The following is a 7682-nucleotide window of genomic DNA, read 5'->3' as shown; positions in this document are numbered from 1 at the left end:
TTGAATTACAAGGGTTAAGGAAAAAACTCGGAAACGTATACAATTTCCGATTCTAACTATATCGTAAAATCTATCTGTCCATTTAGGAAAAATAGGATTTTCTAGTTCTCCATTACTGCTTTCATTTTACTTGGGAACGGTTCGTGCCTTACGAAATCTTGTCCGATTAAATACAAGCTCACAACAGCACATCCCTTGTAAACCCTTCAAAAATTTCCTAAATATTCACCAGCCAAAATCACAAACTTTTAGCCTCGGTTTGTTTGCTGGAAAATGAATTCTAAGAAAATCGTCTTGCGGTGTTCGGTGCTGGAAAATTCGTTGATCATGGAAAATATCTACCGTGAACTGGAAAATCCACATTGAAATATAAGAAAAGCAACTTCCCATCTTTCAAGAATGAAAATAAATATCCGCACTCTCCCATGTCACACCATCATTCACCACTGCCTGTTTTCTATAAACATTGAACACGCACTACTACTGTCATCACCAAAATTCTAGAAAATATTACTATTTTCTTGAAAAATAAGTTCTTGGAGAATATTCTTTAGAAATGTTAAATTTTCGTGAAATAAATGGAGAAATAATTCATGATTGGTGAGTCGGATAAAGTAATAATAAATTTTCCAAGTGTTTGTAGACTCATATCAATAGGTTCCATTAGTTTGTAAATAATTCATGTTATATCCATGGTATGAAAGCCGACTCGCCGAGAGCCGCACTGCCACCAAAAGCCAAATGGAAGTTGCTGCCTTCACTGGAAAAGTTCATAGGAGTTTCGAGATTCGAGCAAAAGCAATTCCAATGGAAGTCTCCCTACCCAGGCAAGGCCGCCCTTGAAAGTCACAGGCAAGGGTCTTGGCAAAGGCCGCGGCCCTCGCCTACGGCCGGTGAGGGCCTAGGCGAGGGCTTACAACAGCAACAGAAAAAAAAAGAAATAAGAAATAAGAAAATAAAAAGAAAAATTAATTTAAAATTAAAATTACTTTTGGACGAAAATGCTCTTGATTGGCCGAAAGATTCAGCCAACCGGCGAAGTGAGGCCTTTATTTAAAACTGTCATGGTCACTTCATGCCCTTATTGCTGGCTACGAAAACAGTACACAAGATCTCCATAGCTAGAATCTAAAACACATATAAACGAGTAAAAGGAATTTGCGCACCGGATTGGAATTCATCGTTCTTGATGTGAAATAGTGACGATCCTTAATGCAAGTTCTTCTCCTTTATTACCCTCTGTATCACTGGCTTAATGAGACTACCTCTCATAGTTAGCGTTTGCTCCATATGTGAGATAATTTGTGCATCAGGGTTAGAAGAGGTACTTGAACACTATTTATAGAGTTTTAAGCCAGGCCTTCTCATCACGGGCTGAGCTTTACTTGGCCTACACTAGCCAGTCCTATATTAGACTATTTAAGAATCTTTATATCTTACCTTATTAGACCAACCTCGTAAAACGGTAAATTACACTATCAATTAATGTAGTTACATCAGAAAAACTCTTACATTCTCTCACTTTTTTCTATATTAATTGAGAGTGTACTGTATGTGTGCACCTTTATGTTGGTCTAGTATAATTCTCAGTAATCAATCCGATGTCATAAAGTCTCAAATACCGAATCATGGCGGTAACTGCATGTATACACACAGAGCCTTCCATTGTTACAAATGCTTTTAACTTTACTGATATAGATTTAATATGGTAGTGTGGCAATTGGATAACACCTAAAAAAGAGTAATACCTTATGTGTTATCTCATTTGCCAGTCCATATACTCTTTCCTCAAGTGTCACAAGACCTGATGTGTCACTAAAGAATATCCGCATGGTTCCAATGAATCTATATATGTCTTATCCTTATAGTTAACTTTACTTTATGTGTAGCAAGACATATCCTTAAGACTAATAACCGGATGCCCCTAGCCTTTACTCGAGGTTTACACAAGACCCTGAAATTTTCACCAAATATATGTATTCAACATAATAATAATGCATTCATAAACACCTTATTGAATGCAAATGAATTGATACATATGAAAACATGTTACTAAATGTAACAAAACACAAATGTAAACTTTATTAGAGCAAAGACAAAAGCAGCTCCCACTAAACAACAGAATCCCATGATGCTCCTAAGCCCATGCTGAGGACATGTCGCTCAAACACACAAGGGCCAAAGCCTTTAGTTAGTAGATTTGCAACCATATCATCTATGAGAATATGCTTTACTGTAATGTCACCATTCGAAACTGTTTCCTTTATGGTCAAAAAACTTAACTGCCATATGCTTTAGACCCCTTGGGACATCTGTTGTTGTTGATAAACAACACCGTAGAGTTATTGTCACAATACAACTGTATGGGCATATCCACAAAATCAAATACGGTCAACTGCCTAATGAGATTCCGGAGCCAAATAGCTTGAATAGCTAGTGAAAAGCATGCTATAACTCCGCTTGCATGGTAGAGGATAGTATGGATTTCTGTTTCTCACTTTTTCATAATACTACACCTCTTGCTAACATAAACATGTAACATGTTGTTGATCTCATGTCATCCAGACAACCAACTAGCTGCAGATCCTAAACATGTCTATAAATCAGCATATAGTCTATTGTCTTCTTTACCTCAAAACCTTCTTGGCAACAACTTAGTGATTTTGTCTTGGATTTGACTGATATCTACCTAGAAGTCTTGTTGCAAAAGCAATGTCTGATCTAGTGCAAAATTGAGCATATATGATATTTTCAAGTGCACTATCATAAAGTACATCGTTCATTTGGGCTTTCTTAATATCTGATTTAGTTCATCACTCTTAATGACATGAGCAATTCCTGTCTTGTAATGCTGCATAATGAATCTTTCTAAAATATGATCAACATATGTCCTTTGAGACAAATCCAATGCATAGCAAGAACGATCCCTATGGATCTCAATGCCAAGGACAAAAGATGCATCCCCACGGTCCTTTATGTCAAAATTCTTTGATAACATCTGTTTTGCCTCATGCAGTAATCCAAGATCATTGCTCGCAAATATGAGAAGAATAAATTTCCTTCCATTAACCTTGCCGTATATAAACTGATCTACTTTGTTCTCAACAAAATCGAATGAAGAAACAACACTATGAAACTTTAATTATTATTGTCTAAAAGCTTGCTTGAGGCCATAAATTGACTTGCTTAGTCTACACACAAGCTTACCTGAATCATCTGCTGCAAAACCTTCAGGTTGCACCATATAGACCTCCTCTTTAAGGTCTCCATTCAAAAAGGCAGATTTAACATCCATTTGGTGTAACTAAATATTAAAATGAACTACTAAAGCTATGATCACTCCGAAAGAATCTTTAGAAGAGACTAAGGAAAAAGTTACTTTGTAGTTTATTCCTTCTCTCTAAGTGAAACCCTTGGCTACTGATCTGGCTTTACATTTCTCAATCTTTCCTTTGGAGTCCTTTTTGTTCTTATACATCCATTTGCAATTGATGAGCTTGTGACCTTTAGGCAATTCAACAAGCTCCCAAACACCTTTATGTTTCATAGATTGCATCTCGTCTTTCATCGCATACAACCACAAATTTGACTGAGGACAAGAAACAACATTTGTATAAGTCACTAGATCAATTACATAGCCGATATCGTAATCATGCTCTCCTAGATAAACTATATAGTCTGGTGGTATAGCTGATCATCTCTACCCAATTGATCTCCTAAGTTGAGTTATTACAACCTCATGCTGCACTTGAGGGGTTTGAAGAACTTCATTAGGAACTGTATTAATAATAGGATCCTGAACGTCAACAGGCTCAGTCTGTGGTTTAGAAGGCTCTCAAATTCCAGAAACTTCGCTGTTTATTATTCCACAATTTTTGTGCCTCCATTAGAATTATAAAATCGATATCCCTTCTAATGATTTGGGCAAGATACAAAGTAACACCAAGTGGTTCTGGAGTCCAATTAAGGATTATATAACCTCACTTCTGCAGGACATCCCCAGACCTTACGATGATTCAAGCTCGGTTTACGTCTAGTCCATAACTCAAAATGAGTTAATAGAATAGCTTTGGTAGGAACACGGTTTAGAATGTAGAGAGCTATTTTCAAAACTTCACCCCACAAAACACTAGGTAGGTCGGTCCAACTAATCATACTCCTCATTATGTCCACAAGGGTGAGATTGCGCTTTTCGGCCACACCATTTGGCTCAGGACTTCCATGTATAGTAAATTGAGCTACTATCCCAGAATCATCTAAGTATTTGGCAAATGGCCCTTTAAGCTGTCCAGTATCGCCATGCTTGCCATAATACTCACTACCACGATCAGATTTAACAACCTTTATGACTTTTCGCAACTGTTTTTCAACTTCAGTCCAAAAAATCTTAAATTGTCAAGAGACTCAGACTTTTCCATAATCAAGTATAGATAACCATATTAGGAATAATCATCAATAAATGTGATGAAATAAAAAATTTTACATATGGTTGCCATATAGAGTCCATTAATATCATCATGAATGACCTCCAACAGGTCAAAATTATGGACTGTGATTTCTTCTTTATCTTAGTCATCTTACCTCTATAATAGTTTACGCTAGTCTCTAGGTCACTTCTAAAAGCAAACAGAATGTTGGCCTTTATCAGCCTTTCCACACTTTCCTTGGAGATGTGACCAAGTTGTTTATGCCACAACGCATAAGACTGCTTCTTAAGGTAGAGATCTTTTGGAAACAACATTTTCAGTTGTATAAGCGACGTATATATCATTCAATCTGTACAATCCATTGGACGTATTGCAGCACCCAACCTTATTTAAATTAAATAACATAGGAACAATATTGTTATTTATTTCAAAAGAGTAGCCACACATGTCTAAACATGATACGGAAACCAAGTTTCGTCTAAAGGAAAGTACATAAAAAGTATTTCTTAACATCATATTAAAACCAGTATCTAGAATTAAAATGACATCTCTCAAGAACTAGACGTCGACTTTATTGTTGTTTCCCGCAATGAGTTTTGATTCTTCCTAATTTGGCTTTCTACGATTTATGAATCCTGTATGGTAAACGCAACATGATTGTTGCAACACTATCTAGCCACCAAGAATTGGATGAGGCTTTTGATAGATTGGATTCATAAACAAATGCCAAAGAATTATTACCTGAATGCTCACGCTTGAATAACCAAGTTTTATATTTGTTATAGTTTTTTTTTATGTGACCTTTCTTCTTACAAAAGAAGCAGCGGTCACCATCCTTCTTGAAGGATTCTTTCTTAGGACCCATATAGTCAGAATGACCGGTGATTTCATAAGTTTCTTTATGAGTATGATTTTTGGATCTCTTACTCTTTTTGTCCCTAACCCAAACAGAACCATCATACTTCACGTTGAAGGATCTTCGCGGATGTGTTCCAATCTCAGCATTAGACGAGACATGATTCCAAGTCACCAAGGCTTCCATAATTTGTTTAGCAGTGCAGTTAGCTGGCAAACTACTCTTCGAGTGTTCCTGAATGGATTGCTTCATTGATAACAGGCAAATCCAATTGCTCTTTTCCCAAGTAGCGAAGTGTGCTTTCTTGGGTTCCTTACTAGTGACAGTGAGATATGCCATCTTTTCCTTAGTAAGAGTAATTTGAACCTCCGCCAGCTCCATCCCAAATAGAAAATTCTCTTTCTATTTCTTAAAGTCTGAACTAGAAAGAACCTCAATCCTAATAGAGTTGCGATTTTCAGAGAAGGTGACTAATTTGTAAGTAATGTATACAATTAGCATTATATGTGAGTACCGTGTAACTTAAAACCATATAAGTACACATCCTGAGAGTTACATATATCATCATATAAACACCTTTAGGCCGAATATCTGACATGTAATTGGATACTCTCAGCATGACAGTGGCTATGAGAATATATTCCAACCTTCGTGAATTCACCACCTTTGGGTGTATAAACCACTAGGATCAGTCACTCCTCAAGCATATGATGTACATGTGTCCCTTCATAAACTAATACACAATCACCTCCTTTGGGGGTATGACCACGCATTAGAATGGGAGACATCCCACCACAACATGAGACCGATATATTTCAAACCCAATCAAGTGTGTCCCTTTGACGGTCACAACCCAATTGAATCCTTGAAACTCTCTCATACTAAGGATATAAATTTTATGTCTCACATTTACCATATATATGTGATTTTAGACTTAAAGACAGGAGCAATTTGTCACTAAAATCACACGTCATGCCAATTACATTGCTCCATTCATTGATAGACAATGAATTACACTCTACACATATTGTATGTGATGATATACATGTGGGCTAACATCTGTATTTCCGAAACCATAGAGAAATACAAGAAAATGCGCAAAAATACCATAAAAATATGAGTATATAGGGTTTCGTATGTATTTTCACATCCTTAAAAGCCTCAAACACGTAAATTAAATACAACACATTGTAGAGAATTTTGATACGATCACATCAGTACCAAGAACGTCCCAAATGGACATCGGAAGCGCTCTCACGCGCCGCCGGAGCGCGCGGTGCGTATGGATGCGTTGAGCCAGTCAAACCGGTCAATGGTCAACAAACCGGTCCGATCGGTTGATCGGGTCAACTAGGTTGACCCACGTTAACAGGTTGTTGACATCATCATGACGTCAGCCCTAGCGCGTGCAACGCACGAGCTGGCGACACTCGCCTGTGGGAGTGCGTACAGCGCGTAGGCGACGCATGCCACCGCCCAACAGCGTGTGGCTGCACGTGGGGATGTGTACGGCATCCCTTGGTGGTGCTCCGCCACTCAAACTGTTTGTTTTGACAATTTTTCCCATTTATGTAATCAAAATAAATTTTTCGCGTACAAAAAATCACAAAAAAGGCAAAATCCGTATGTTCTAGACCTACACTATGTCGGCTCTAATACTACATGTTTGCCGCGAAAACGCACCCAAGATCTCCATAACTAGAATCTAAAACACATATAAACGAATAAAAGGAATTTGCGCACCTGATTTGGAATCCGTCGTTCTTGATGCGGAATATCGACGATCCTCAGTGCAAGTTCTTCTCCTCTATTACCCTCTGTATCATTAGCTCAATGAGACTGCCTATTACAGTTAGCATTTGCTCCTTATGTGAGATAATTTGCGCATAGGGTTAGATGAGGAACTTGAGTATTATTTATAGAGTTTTAAGCCAAGCCCTCTCATCATGAGCCGGGCCTTACTCTGCCCACACTAGCTAGTCCCATATCAGACTATTTAAGAATCTTTATATCTTATCTTATTAGATCAACCCCGTAAAACGGAAAATTCAATTAATGTAGCTCACATAAGAAAAACCCTTACACTTATTTGAAATAATGTCAACTTTATGCTCTTATTTGATGAAATGAGAGCACTTCATACTCTTATTTGAAAATTTTCTCTTATATAGATGAGATTGAAAAGAACAAAAGATAAAAAAGGGCAACAAAAAAAGCGCAAACCTGAACCTAGGTGGACAATGGACACAAGCAAATTTATTTGGTCGAATAATTGAATAGCATAGGTATATCATTTCATTGATTTAAAAGTAAAAGTGCACAATATTTTTTATTTATATTTATTTATATGCTTTTTATAATTAATTTTTTTTGTTTATATATAAAATTAGTATATAATT

This window comes from Syzygium oleosum, unplaced genomic scaffold (genome assembly GCF_021117445.2).
Source record: "Syzygium oleosum isolate NSW1041296 unplaced genomic scaffold, Sole_v2.1 Sole_v2.07, whole genome shotgun sequence".
NCBI classification, from domain to species: domain Eukaryota; kingdom Viridiplantae; phylum Streptophyta; class Magnoliopsida; order Myrtales; family Myrtaceae; genus Syzygium; species Syzygium oleosum.
The sequence above is the reverse complement of the archived record's forward strand: the minus strand, read 5'-3'. Positions refer to the sequence as shown.